The sequence below is a fragment of the Lissotriton helveticus genome, chromosome 3_1 (assembly GCF_964261635.1).
Source record: "Lissotriton helveticus chromosome 3_1, aLisHel1.1, whole genome shotgun sequence".
Lineage (NCBI taxonomy): Eukaryota > Metazoa > Chordata > Amphibia > Caudata > Salamandridae > Lissotriton > Lissotriton helveticus.
In genome coordinates this window covers 1544519163-1544534611 of record NC_136061.1, presented here as the reverse complement: position 1 = coordinate 1544534611, position 15449 = coordinate 1544519163, and positions in this window count along the sequence as shown.

Here is a 15449-nt window from a genome sequence, read left to right as displayed (position 1 = left end):
AAACGCCCTAGCCGGGTTGGAATTATCACCGGCTACATGGAAAGTCATAAATTGGCCTACCTTGACACTCTTTTGGATAATGCCAGTGTTTGTTTTGTTTCCTATCCCTCTCTCGTGTCCTCCTCAATTGACTCCCCCTGTTCCCTCCACCCACAGACCAACTTCCAAACTAATTCATCTCAGGTATCCTGCTTTACTATTACTCTTTTATTAGTAACCTCATGCACATGAGCTGATTTTCACTGTTTTACCTAGCGTCATGGCGACACAATCGCCCTATCCCTCCCAGCATCACCTTTCTGGATGTAGAGCTCTATATCAAATCCGACACCCTACATAGTAGACTGCACAGAAAAGCCCCCTTGTGTAATGCTATTCTACACGCTGAAAGTTCACATCCTTCCCACCAAAAATAGGCCATTCCATTCTTTCGTTAGTAACCTCATGCACATGAACTGATTTTCACTGGTTTACCTAGCGTAGCGACACGGTCACCCTATCCCTCCCCACACAGGCGCAATTTGCTACACACACGGTCACCCCGGTGCCTTTGGCACCTGTCCACAGATTTTGAATGCACAGATATTGCATTTGCCTATTAGGAGGAACAAGAATGATGTTTTCATGCATGAGATATGTTCTGCAGGATTGTATTAACCTACTATGATGAGTCCATTTTCACTTATGTGCGTTGTCTACTGGTTGTCACCACACGTGAATCACAATGAGCCAGGATCATGTCACTTATGTTTTGCTTCTTGTTACTTTTCCCCTTTTCCCATTTGCTTACGCATGTGCTATTTAAACATGTTGTACCCACCTCACAGAGTCACTCAATTCATGTCGATAGTTCTTCCACCCACGGAACAGCCGCCACAATTTCACCTAGGGTTTCCACTGTTTAATGGTGCCGCATCAACACATGATGAGCTGTGCCACGCGCACATCCCAGGCATTCCCCACTTTTCTGATCCTTAACTATTAGTTTATTTGATGTTTTGTATCACCCCCCAGCCCTGAAGAGTCACTGGATCACTCCCACATGTGACAAAACAGGTGTTGGCTGGTTTCTCCCTCAGTTTGGTTGATTAAAACACATGTGAAACTACTTATCTGGTGTCGATCTAACATCCTGTTCAGTTCACCATATTGCACGGAACAAAACTTTGACTCTCATTACGTGTGCCCTGGACTTTGCTTTACTGGGCAATCCCAATTGATAATTCTGGGAATGATAAATGATTTTATTAAATGGGTTGCCCATTGTGTTTTTTTTTCTTTTCAGCGGTTGTAAGATGCTTAGAGACCACTTAGTCTGGACTTTTGGCACCTTCTCTTTTTCGACTGATGTGACAAGTTGTATTCCTACTATCCAGTCTGCACTGGTCTAGTAATAGAAGCTGCGTATTGTCTGCTCTGGTTAGTATTGGAATGGATTCCTGACGTAGAAAATTGCATTTGGTAAGCCAAGAGATCTAGGTAGTTGACCCTCTTAAAATTAGTACTTTTAAGAAAGAGCCGTGTGCCTGGACCAATCGCCTTTTCAACCTTTGGGTCTGAGGTCTGTGTAGTCCTTGTTGGACATTCCCTTAGGTTACTTGGCTCTGGATATGCCGCTAGGCTTACTTTAGCCTAGAATGTTTCTGGTTAACTTTTCCATTTCTGCTGCTGTCTGTGGTAGCTTTTGTGGCCATCTTTTTTCTGCTGGCCTTGTTTGGAAGTGTTTAGAGCTTTTGCTGGATATCCTGCTGTCCCTGGCTTCCAACTATGACCCTGATCAGGGGCGGCTCTAGGCTCATGGAGGCCCTGGGCAGGGAGCGCAGGTAGGGGGCCCCGGAAGAGGGGGTCCAGGCCAGGCAGAGCGCGGAGGCCAGTAAAGAGGGGGGGAGGGGTCAGGATGTTTGGAAGTGGAACAGAGCCAGAGGCCGTCAAATCCCTGCCAGGGGCTGCCACGCAAATATGTATCCATCCTCAAAGGATTATTATATTAAGGATATATATTGGCGTGGTGGCCCCTGGGGTTTGGTGGCCCTGTGCAGGTGCACAGCTTGCACATGCCCAAGGCCGCCCATGCCCTGATTCTGAGTCAAAGTGAAATTGCTGCATGGAACTTTGTTCCACCTGATTCTTGGTAGGTTTTGCCACACCCATGTTTTGATGGGTTTGGAAGAACTGCTATGTCTGTTTGGTTGTCTTCCTGAGTTAGAGTTGTGCAGTCTTGTCAGCTATTTTCTCCTGTTCAGAGAGGTTTGTGAGTTGACGGATTCTGGTAATTTTTCTAGTCTACTTGTCTCATTACCAGACTAGTCTCACTTATCTTTCTCCTTTCCCGGGTTCACACTAGGGGAGTAATGGACAGAGGCTTGTTCTGATGGCTCTTGCCTTCCGGTCGGATTTCTCTTTCCTTGGTAAATGGATCGCATGGCTACTTGGTTCATGAATCTCATGTTGTTTACTTCATGCTTGTACGGTGATGAAGTGTTGCTGGGCTTCAATATGGTGGGGATTCTTCATTACTCGTCCCTTCCTCATCCATGTTGCAGTGGCCCACTCCCTATGATCGCTACCTCAATCGACTTCTGCTAGGGTATTACAGGAAGATCCAGGGATCTCTGCCCCCTTTGTTGTCATCATGAGTGGAGGAGTGTAAGCAGGGGACTGGTGGAAAGGGTGAGAAAGGATGCTTGTTCATGAGATCTGGCAAGTACTGAGTTGAGGAAGGGCAATCAGAGTAGTGAAGATTACTGGTAAGTAATGGGTGCATTGTTCAAGCTGGAGTTGTAAAGTAAGCAGATTCTTGTGACATATAGGTGCTGACCACACTGTAATTTAGCAGTTTGTGTTTTCAGCTAAAGATGAGTCTCTAACAAGACTAGAATTGTTATTTTAATGTTGTGTTCTGATGTCTAGGCAGTATAAAGACTGAAGTTAAAATGTTGTATTTTCTTCTGAGGTTCAAGTGCTGCACGGTGCATTTGTTTGAACTTCAAGCATTGACTCTGCTGGAGTTGCAGCTAGTGTTGTGTTCTGAAGATCAAGCACTACTCCGTTAGTGTTCTAATATTAGAGTTTGGGTGTAGCACAGAAAGTTTTACTAGCTAGAAATAGGCGTCATCTTGTTCCACGTGTGATACATGATTAAGGTTTGTCATCTAAAATTCATGTGTCCTCATCTATGTTTGGGAATATGACAATGGCCCAAGCCACGAGACAACTTCTAGGTCTTCTCTCTAGTGAGACCATGCTTAAGCTATGGACATGCAAATAACATGTAATAGACTGAATTGTAAGTGACGGTAGAAGGGAAAAGTGAGGATCGTCAGTCAGGATCCTGGGCTGTGTCTGAATAAAAGAATTACTGCTCAGACACCTTCTTTGGTGGTATCCAATGTGTTTAAGGCGGACTTGATGATGGGTGCAATTTGGAAAACCAGGCACTTGCTCATTGAGGGGCAAATAACTTAATCTCTGGAGGACTGTCTATTGCAACCATAAAAAGAGTCCTGTTGGAGTTTTCAAACAGGAACAAAAACAACTTTAATGAAATGACATCTGGAATAGCACTGTTTCGTCGTTTTGGATAACTTTAATGGAGAGATACATTGCGGTCATTCTTAAAGAGTTTCCCCTGAAGTGCTCCTGAATGTGACATTGACATACATTATAGAAAAAGAGGGACTACAAGTTACCTGATGTCCTTGTCCTGGCACCACAGAGGGAGGAAATTAAAATGGTTGCACAGGATGGATGTGGTAGATTTATAAAGTAACTCAGCACCCCTGGGGTTCAGGTGAAAGGGCCCTTTCCGGATTTCACCATCGCACACGATTCTGTGAAAGCTTGATTTCACAGGATTACGGCAGTTGCCCTCGGGCCCTTGGGCATTCAGTGCACCCACATCAAAGCTTGTGAGGGCCTGATTCACCCTCCATTCCAAAGGGGACACAAGGTGAATGCCCTTGAAAATACTGGTCTTGTACTGACACTCTCTCCCACCCTAGCTCCATAGCCCACCCACCGCTGGACGCGGTTCAATTACCACTGTGATGATCATCCAGCTGAATTCTGGCATTTCTGAGATGCAAACGGGAGAATGAATATTCAGTAGATTAGGGGATGCAACCAATCTGCAGTTTAACCTTGCGTGAGGGCCAGTAGGGCCGGACTGGGCATAGTGGGCACTGGGCGTTTCCCCGGTAGGCTGGGGGGCGGTTTTATGCCCCTGGGGGCCGTGTTTGTTACCGGGGGTCGGCAATATCGGCCCCCTGTAACAAAGTCGGCCGAAACCGGCCCTCGCAAACTGCTCAGCTGCATTCCCCCTCACACGGGGGGTGGTCAGCTGAGCAGTTTGCCAGGGCTGGTTTCTGTTCCCAGCCCGGCCCTGAGGGCCAGGATAGTCTAGAAAAGTGCATTGGGGTTGCACCGTAGCGCCAGCATAGGCACTTGCAGTGTTGGCTCTGCAAACCGCTTAACTAGCAGTGGAGGGCAGCTGTATTCGATCTCACATACTTTAGCGAAGTTATAGCCAGGCAAGGTGTGGGAAGACTGCACCCCTACTCAGTCAAACCCCGACAAGTACTCCTTTGCTACAGGTATTCGTTGAAACTCCTTTGTTCATAGTGCCTGGCATCTTTATAAAGTGCATGAGGGTCAACGGTGGCCTCTTAAGGATCTTGGGGAGCCATACGTATCTTGGGGACCCATGTTTGAAACAGCTTTAAATGTAGGATCAAGTTTCAGCTCTTTCATGCTATCCTTGTTCAGGTCACTAACAGTGCACAAGCACACTCATTGAAATTCTAAAGGTGTTACATCTAATATTCAGGGATAGTGATGTGTGTTCTCAATATTGTAACACAGCAGCAGCTCACTACTATTACTGCAAGTAATCTATCTCTGTGACACCAATTTCTTATATGTGAGGTCCTGTTTTGATCTAAAAGAAACTTTTTCCGGATGTTGCATGAAACATAAACACAACATTTGTCTGTAATAGACTCACACATCACTCACATTAAAAATAAATTAAAGGGAAACAGTATTTGAAACAATCTGTTTATGAATTACTCAAGGTCATGGGGGCAATGCTCTCTGCAGAACAGAGCTGTCTGCATCAGGAGCCCCCTGAAAGGCTGGGGCCCTGTACCAAAGCTCACTTAGCCCATGCATTAAAAAGTCTCTGGGTCAAGGCTTGCAGCCGCATTGGGTCTATGACCTGCAGTGTCTGGGCAGCTTTGTCGCAGCCCCGCGCTCCTCGCCCCATCTTTCTTCACCTCCCCTTGTAAGCCTAGACCTGAATGCTCTCTGTGTCGTCTGCCTACAAAACAGGGCAGCTTGGGTTCCCTCCTGCGTAAGGGGAGCGGCATGGTGACCTCGTGCCCGGGGCCCTTTGACAACCAGAGGCCTTCCGGTGTGCGAGGGAGACACAGGCAGGGCTTTGTGGCGGCATTCCACGGGGAGGGGTGCGTGTAGTCAAATGAACCTGGGGAGATTGTGTGTCATTTCTCTTTTTTCCAGCCAGCATCTCTGTGCATTTTGGGCGGGGTAGGTCAACTTCCCCTTATTAATCTGCTTGCAGTAGCCCCACTGTTTTACACTCTGATAGTCTTGCGCCCCCCAAAAAAATCTCAAACATCTTTTTTGGTCGATTTATTCGTGTTGCATCACTCCCTCGAGACAGAGATGGTGCATTCAAATAAAACCAACTCTGGCTATCCTGAGAGCACATGCCCAGGCCGCTCTGCTGAGCATCGTACGTCATCGCAGACAAAGCTGTCCTAATGACCCCATTTATCCAACCACAATCGATAATATTAACTGTTACCGGTAGCAAACTAAATGGCCTAACAGATGGCTTTAAGTGGGCCAGGTCCTGCAGGTGCTCAGCACCGGCAGTTCTTAAAACAGGTGCCGAGACGGATCCCTATCGGGCTCTCCATTTTCGTCCTCACTCTCAGAATGCAAAAAAAATCTTAACTCTGCAACAGTTCACTGTTTTTGAAGTAACTTTTTTTTATTTTTTTTGCAGTTCTGTATTGAAAAACTGGAAGTGCTTTACATGAGCACCAACAAGGACATATTAATTTATTTTTTGGTAAGCACTGGTGTTTAACTATTTTCCCAGAAACACAGGATGCTGAGCAGAAGCTGAGAGACAAACCTTTTTCCTCAGATCCAAAGTTGGCAGATCTAGTCATTACGCCACAATCTCTCTCACAAGAACTAAAGCATTTCCAAAATTATATACAACGAAGCCATAGTTGAATGTCTGCACGCAGTATATTTATCTTATCCAACTAACAACCTTTGACAAAGCCAATAGACCTGGCTTGTTGTAGGTGTAATGTTACTTGCTGTATTATATATGTGGAGGCAATAACAGAAGCAGCAAAATACCAGTAGGGAGGCACACTATGCTAAGGACATATTTTTAGCATAAATGTTTTAAGCCACGCCCTTAGTGTTTAGCAATAACTTAAGATTTAAAAGCAGCTGCCACAGAGTTATTTCTGCATCCAGCTTTCAGACAGCAATAAAAATGTCACTATAACTCTTGAGATAAATGTTCCTGCTAGAGAGAGTTTGAAGTTTTGTTTAGTGCCAGTTTTGACTCTCCATAAAGTAGCGCAGAGGGTTAATGTGAATGCTGCAAGTAACAGACCTGTATGTTATGTGGCTAGCTCCATGGATTAGTAAAGCCAGCCTTTACCAGCACTTTAAAACAAATGAAATGTATTAGAGAGAGGGGCAATGGAGAGATGAGGGGCAAGTTTGCCAGGTGGTAGTGAGGGAAAGAGGGAAATCCGAGGAGGAAGTAATAGGGGGGGCATCGAAAAAGTTGTCGCACCAAGCGCCACCAGCCCTGCCTACTAGCTTTATTTTATTCATGATCAATTACTTAAAATCATTACATAACAAAGTATACACACCTAACATTGAATAGCACAAGTGCACTAACAATTTGTTCTAAAAATAATGACGAAAATCAAAATACATTAAAATAGGAAAGTAGGTAAGAGCAGCATATCTTAATATGACGATAGTCTCATTCAAAAATTCATGGCTAGAGGAGACAACGTTATATACATTATATATATTGTATATTGGCAGTACAATGACTCTATTGAAAAATAAGTTAAACATTTCAGTGTGTTAAAGTTTGTGTATCCTGAACAGTTATGATTGAGAAAGTGCTTGTGCTTAGCAGTACAGCAGACGAGGATACAGTATAAATAAGTGTTCATTAGAATGGGGCGTGAGCTCTTCAACAGTGGTTGTGTGTTTAGACAGACCTTTCAAACATCACAAATTGGCTGGTTGCACTACTGTGGAAGTGGAAACCTACTATGAGTAACTCTGACAACTGGTCCTGGACACTGTCCGCCTTCTCTTTCAGCAGTTTTAACACATCCTCCCTAGGAATCAATGTAAAGGGCGAGATTAAATGTGTCTCCCTTCAGCGACGTCTCTGTTCAGTCCTGAAATTCACTCCTTTTAACCTTCTTATCCATTCTTCTTACGTCCCCCGGCTCACCCTCTCATTCTTGAAAATATGTTTTGCTTTCCACAGGACAACTGATGGTTGCTTCCTTCTTTTGGGGGCCTAGTAACATTCTTATGGATCCAGGGGTCTCCAACCTTTTCTGTATTGAGAGCTACTTATGTTCAATAAAACACATTAACAGCTACTAATATTATTAGTGCAGTATAATTTCAATTTCTTTATATGTATATTAATTCAACCAAGCAAAATCTTTCTAATTTAATAAGCTGGGCTGCACGCAGGTGAGCTACTCAGAGTTAGCTCACAGGCCCGGCATTGTCCCTTCTAGTAGGACCCCACGAAGACTCTACAACGGTGTCTGCTGACATCCTTGAGTTGTGCCATCACCTTTTCTGAAGAGCCCCTTAACCTTCTAGATGCACTATGGCAATGTCTGTGGATTTCCTATGGCAGCAACATCACCACAAATAATAGGCGGAGGGTTACACACCATATGTGATGGCAATCAGGTACATAGGATAATTACGGCATGAAACTCCCTATATATAACTATCATTGCCCTCTATACATTGACATCAATAGCAGCAGCGTCAAGTTGACCGTGGACTGACCGGGACACATAGAACTTCATGCACTACAGCCAACGCTTCCCACTTTGAACATACTACAACAATACACCTCACAAGACATACATACAGGTCCGCCTCGAATCGACCCAGACAGTTGCCTGCGATAATGCCACAATAGTGGCCATTGTGCACTTTACAAACGCAAGAATTTGTGAGTTGGCAACGCCCGGTGCAACATTCCTAAACCTAAGCAAGACAAATCTCTTTTCTCACTTACTATACTGGATAACTTCATTTAGACCTGCTTGGCTGCATAGAACTACTGAACATGTCCAGTGTCCACTCCTCTCTGCTCTGTTTTCTGTACTTTTTCACTGAATCAACCATACATATGAAATCTTCTTTGGAATCCCTTGAGGTATTGTGTTTGTAACATAAATAGGTTTTATATGACTATCCTTCAAAACAAATGCAGAAGTGAAGCAATATGACATAAAACAATAGGTTTTGATAGGAAAACCCACAATTGAAACAACATTACGGCTGCAGAAAGCCTTGGTAGAGTGCATTTCTTGGTTCTAATCCTCTGTGAAACCTGAGAACATCTAATGACTGAAACAAACAGTGTAATTCCAGGAGACCTCAGCTGAATCAATATTTTGGCTTCATGCTGCCCAGATGCTGCATACCTCTAGTGTTTTCACATAAACACAGAAATCCAAAAGGGAATGAAAATTGTACTGTATATCCAAGAGAGACATGGGACAAGCTTTGTAACCAATGACTGTATTGAGTCTGCATGTACGAACACTTACACTAGATGTATGTGTAGTTGTTTACTGTGAATCCATCTTCCAAGACCTTGTACTCTGATATCTTTACTGCCCCCGTTGTCCTATTGCTACAAAAGCTGCATTTTCATCAAATTAACATAATTATTGTCTAAAGAGGTTTCCTTCGTGGGCCTGTAAACTGATTTAGGGACCTTGTCTAAATTTTTCCATGGGTCCTTTAGAAATGATCATTTGTAATGGGAAACCTACAGACATACATTAAATTAATTACTCAACTTCATATTTTTTAGGTCTCACCTACAGAGAGCCTTTAGCTGTCTTTTGGTGCAGTTCTATTAAGCACAATGCTAATACTAAAAGTTAGCTTTGGCCAGCCCATTGCTTATCATCGGTTGACTTTTTACAATCACTTTCCTTCCTCCTGTATTCAACCCGCCTCTGGAGCGTAGCTTCTTTAGCATCCTTTTCAACTGAATTATTTGTATCCTCCCCTAGAAAATACTTTTAAATGTTTCTTTGAGCACTCCATAGGACTGCTCTCTCTCCATTCATGCTCTCCCTCCTTCTGCTGCTTCTGGCCTCACATCACCCCCTGCATTCTTCATGTTGCTCTCCAACCCTCCCAGCTCATTGATAAAAGCACAGCGACAGGCATATGTTTGCTAGGTTTGACTAAAGGGCAGATGGTTGTTTGCATGAGAGCGCAAGCCTTGGCACTTAAAGCCAGCATTTATGACACTCTGGAAGGGTCAGTCTTCTGCACTCACCAAGTGCAGCAGAAGTTGTACTTAGAGTGACTGAAGAGATGGCGCAGGGGCGGCCTTAGGCATGTGCAAGCTGTGCACCTGCCCAGGGCCACCAAACCCCAGGGGCCTCCACGCCAATATATATCCTTAATATAATAATACTCTGAGGATGGATAAATATTTTCGTGGCGCCCCCTGGCAGGGATTTGGCGGCCTCCGGCTCTGTTCCACTTCCTAACACCCTGCCCACGCCCCTCCTGAGCGCCGGGGGGTTCCGCCCCGACCCCCTCTTCCGGGTCCCCCTACCTACGCTCCCTGCCCAGGGCCACCATGAGCCTAGAGCCGCTCCTGGATGGCGCCTCTCCCAGAGGCCCATAATTGGCCTGCCCAGGCTGCTGCACAGCACCAGATGGCTAGAGCATTTATTCCAGTTGTTAGTCATGTGGAAAGTAGATTGCAAGCATTTTCGTTTAAATTCTGACACTTCATCAGACAACTGTTATGTTCTTTTAAGTACCTGCAACTAGTCATCTGTGTTATCTTTATGATGAAATATGTGCGACAGGGTAAGTCAGTTCCACGTTTCCTGCAGAAAATTTGAAAAATAAAACAGGCTGTTTATAATGATTGAAAATATTAAATTCTATGTTCACGTGTGAGATACCTTTGCTTTTCCTCCAGTAGTTTGATTTTTTAAACTTTTTTAACAATGCTTTACAAGTACATCTTAACACTCACATTATAAAGGTGAAACGTATTGGCTTTGCCAATGGTTGTTGCAATTCTTCGTCTGTCAAAGGCACACCAATAATGTCAAACTCTGCAGTGCGTTTGAAGGACAAAAGTGACATTGTCAAATCATGCCGGTGCAATGTGACTGTCAAGCAGCAACGACTTATGAAATGGACATCAACATCCTTGACGTTCACATTTTCTGTTGAGCGAAGAATATAATACCTGTCATGGTCAATGGATGCTGTACACCGTTGAATGCTGGAAGCTCCACTGAAGGCAAGGATGTGGCTCATGGTTAAAGATGGCTGATATAAGCCTTCTGCTCCATCATTCCTATGTTTGTCTTTCGGTTTCTCCCTTATTAATTGAGAGCATTCTCCTATAGTTGGTGGAATGTCCTAACAGTGTTATAGCCCTTCTGCCTCAGGCTATACTGGTTGTTAAAGGCCCTCTATCTTGTTATAAGCGCTTGCCTGTGGCTCTGCTCTAAAATTCGGATTCAGGGCCTTTAACAACCAGTATTGCCCTCAGCAGCGGGCTATAAGGCTATAATAAACCAGTCATAAAGTAGAACTGTTGAGAATTTCCCAGATATTGTATTGTTGAAGTCAGACTGATGATATCAACCCATGACATTAAAAGCACAAAGGAAACATTAAATAAAGTGACACAAGAAAAAAAAGCTACTAGTGGGGGAGCAAAGTAGTTCCATAAGATTCTATGGTAGACAAATCCTTGAACCCCTTATAAAACGTTTCTAAGGGACAGGGGCAGTTCATTAAAAAATAGTAAATTAAATGGGTGGTCCACCTTAAAAGTCCTGGCACCTCATCTTCCTGCGCTGCAACCACTAAGGCCACATTTTGTGAGCACAATGCTAACCGGAGTCTTGTGTAAGTCATACTCCGAATGTTTGACCGATAACTAAGACCAAATTTACTTGAGTAGTAAGCAGTCTCCTGCAAACAACGAGACTGAGTCCAAGCCAGCCAACCATTTACAAGTGTAGCCATCATTGGACTTAGAAGACAGGTCAATATATGAACTTTCAAGCCATTTAGTACACTCTTTTCCATCTTTCAACTCTAATGCGAGGACAGGGTAGTTGGCTGCATCGTCCAAATTTACTGAAATATTATCACCTCACCCATGGGTTCCATATTTGAAGGCCTGTTTTTTTAACTTAAAACTTCTCACTCTAAATCAGTAAGAATTCATGGTGACTATCACTCGCCAAGGAAGAGTTTGTTATTTGTAAAACCATGTCTAGACCATTACACTGCTTAATGTGGATTTCTCTGGCAATACATGCTTAAAAGAGACCTTACCACCACTTGTGAGGGCAGCTCTGATCGCCTAGTGTCCTACTTTGCAACCTTTCTATGGTAATGATTTGATTAAACACTGTTTCCACCACTCTGACATATGAGACTCAGCCAATTCTACAATGCTTTCTTGGCTCAAATCCCAATCATGGTAGATAATCTGAAGTCCTTCAGAAATATTTCCTAACAGAACACAATTTGATTATAAACCATCATCTGTGTCTCAGAAAAGGATGCAGCTGTAAAACATAAAAGATACAGCCATATAATAGTGCCCTGTAAGCTGACAACAATATCCTCTCAAGCCTATAGTCGAGGCCTGTCGGCTCATATTTTTTGAAATCTCTCAATTCGGTACAATGACCACAAAGCTCCACAATGTCCTGAAGTTATTCCAAGTCATCAGTTGTTAAGATCTCAAACAATTACATTTTTCTTCCGGGACCACAGACATCTGTTTGATGTCCATGATTATTATCACACTCACGACAATGCCGTACACAGTGCCATACTTCTCCCAATGATCCTAACATTTGCATTGGACTTCTGAGTGAGCTGAGCTGTATTGTTACCATCACTAAACACAAGTATTCTGAGGATACGCATTAATGTATGGATCCATTATAAGGTAACATCTGAACAAGTAATCATCCACCATCCAGAGTGTTTCAATGTAATCCAGCAAACAGCATACCAACAATATTCACACCAAAGCTGTGGTCAACATTTTGACTTGTGCTATCGGACACATAAAAAAGCATTTGTTCACAGTGATGCAAGCACTGGCACTGTGTCCACTTGACTATAGAAACACTCTTTAAGGGTCAACCTAAAACCCGACTTCCCAGATAAAAACAGTAGACATACTCCACTTCCCAGGTGATCTCATGCATACCCTAATGTTACTGTTTAACCATGGTCCAACTATTGACACACTGGCTTCTCATTACAGTGGGTTGGTTCTTCGAGGTTTCCTGCATAATGTATAAAGTTGTCTGTCTCAATAATCAGAAGCACCTGCTGGATAGCGTCCCCGTCTCCAGAGATGCCTAGGCACTCAAGTCAAGCCACTACGTCACAGCAAAAGTCTAAGGCCTTTGGTATCTAACTGAGCTTTTATAATTTGAAACTCCCTCTCTCTCAAGTTTTGGTGTGGACCTTATTTATTTTATTATTTTTTATTTATTGAAGTTTTATATGGTGCTGGCTTCACCCAAGGGTATCAGAGCTCTTAACATTGTAGGTATGATAGTCAAAAGAATACAGGACAAATGTATCAAAAAAGCAATCAAGTAAAGCAAACAATAATAACATATTGAATGGAATAGTTATTGGAGAGATCAGATAAGGAAAGATCAGCAAGAAGATATAACATTAAGAGGATGTTGTAACACATTATTATACTATACGCATTCAGATAGGTTAATTTAACAGACTCAGGCTGGCAGGTAGGGTGCATGAATAAGGTGAGATGAGAGTTGAATTGAGTTGCGAAGATTAGGGTAAGAGTTATATGGGGGTATTTGAGATGTGTGGAGAGAGGTTGAGATGGGAGGGGTTTTCTCGTAAATTTATTGTGCCGGGCATATATGGTTTGGGGAGAGGGTTAAGGTAAGGGGTAGAAGGGGGAGGAAGGAGGGGTATAAGGTGAGTGGGGGAGAGAAAATTGGGGATATGGTGGGTGTAGTAAGAGTAGTACGCAAGGGCTTAAGAGCCCCAGTATTTTTTGAGCATGTGTGTTTTAAGGTCTTTTTATAAGTTGAGATAGGAAGGGTTTTCTCGTAGATTTTTAGGCAGGGCATTCCAGATGCTGGGGGCCTTTCCAGAGAAGGAGCGGGATTTTGAGGTTTGTTTTCTAAAAAGAGGGGGGATGAGGAGAAGAGTGTTGGTGCTTCTCAGCTGGCGGGCGCAACCCGCTTAGTTGAGTTTATTGGAGAGGTAAGGTGGTTTTTTTGGTAGAGGGCTTTATGCGTAATGCAAGCTATTTTATAGGAGGAACGTCGTTCAATAGGAAGCCATTTACAGGCCTTGAGGGCAGGTGATATGTGATCAAAGCGTTTGCAGTCCGTTGTGAGCCTAGCCGCTAAGTTGAGGACAGATTTGAGGGGTGTAAGGTGAATTTTGGGAGTTCCGGTGATTAAAGCATATCTGTAGCCGATTTTTGAGAGGACTAAAGATTGGACAATCAATTTGAAATCTTCAGCAGGGATAAACGGTTAGATTTTTTAAGATGCCGGAGTGTGAGAAGTGCTCCCTCTGCCGAGTTTATTATATGGGAATTGAGCATTAGCTCTCTGTTGATGGTGATGCCAAGAGATTTAACTGATTCAGCGAGGGATAGAGAGCAGTTGACGGCATTTAGGTCAGTGACTCAAGACTGAATGGGGAGAGGATTGTTTTTAGGAGTGAAGAGGATAATTTCAGTCTTGCTGGGGTTGAGTGTAAGGTGATTGGAGTAAAACCAAGCTTGAATCTTGATTAGGGCAGAGTTGAGGTGGAGAATATCAGTGTGTGATTTACCTTTATAGTACAGTTGGGTGTCATTAGCATACAGGTGGTAATTTATTCCGGCTTGTTTGAGTATGAGGGTCAGGGGTTCCTTAAAGAGGTTGAAAAGTGCGGGAGAGAGAATTGATCCTTGGGGGACACCAAGGGAGACAGGTGTGGGGCAGGAGAGTTGGTTTTGTATTTTAACTTGTTGGGTTCTGTGTTGGAAGTAGGAGGTAAACCAATTAAGGACAGCGCCATTTAAGCAGAAACAATCTTGGAGCACCTTAAGTAAGGTTGAGTGGTTCACTGTGTCAAATGCAGCGGTAAGAGCTAGAAGAATGAGTATGCAGGACTCTCCCTTATCCAGGGCGAGGTGGACATCATCTACTATATTAAGCAATGCTTTTTCTGTGCTGCAACCTTTGCGGAAACCGGATTGAAGAGTGTCGAGTAGGTTGAAGGAGTCAATGTATTTATCTAATTGGAGAAGGGCACATTTTTCGAAGGCTTTGGAGAGAAAGGGGAGGTTAGAGATGGGGCGGAGGTTATTTGGGTCATTAGGGTCGGCTTTGGGGTTTTTAGGGATGGGTGTGATTTGTCCAAGCTGGAGGGAAACTGGTACGCACCCCGTGGAATGTGAGGAATTGATGATATTGGTCCAGTAAGGGGCGATGATATGCTTTAGTTCATGGACGAGGGAGGATGGCAGTGGGTCTTTTGTGTGAGAAGATGGTTTAAGTTTGGATACGATGTTAAAGACTTCTAGTTCTGATACGGGAATGAAATGATGCCAAGAGGCATTATTTTTAAGCAGAGGTTTCGTGGGGCTAGCTTCAGGTAGGGTGGGTGAAGGAAGGAAGAGGGATGGTGTGAGGGGTGGGGGTAGGAGGGAGAGTGGAGTTAGGGTCGCATCAGGAGGACATTGGGAGGTTGGGGGGGCTGAGTAATCAGGAAGGATTTATCAATGTTGGCAATTTTTTTGCTAAAAAAGCTTGCAATTTCATCGCATTTGTTGGTGGAAGCCAGAAGGTTGGGGGGCATGGATGTTTGGTTTCTAACAATGTTGAATAGTTCTCTGGGTCAGTTCTTTGCCCGGGAGAGTTGTGCGCGGAAGAAAGCAGCCTTTTCAGAGAAAATGTGTTTTTTGTAGGTAGCTCTAGCGTTTCTACGGAGGATTAGATGGGCAGGGGAGGGGTGATGTCTCCATGTTCTTTCAGCGAGTCTAAGTGAGCGTCTTTCATTGTTGAGGTCAGAGGTAAACCAGGATTTGGAGGGAATATTTTTCG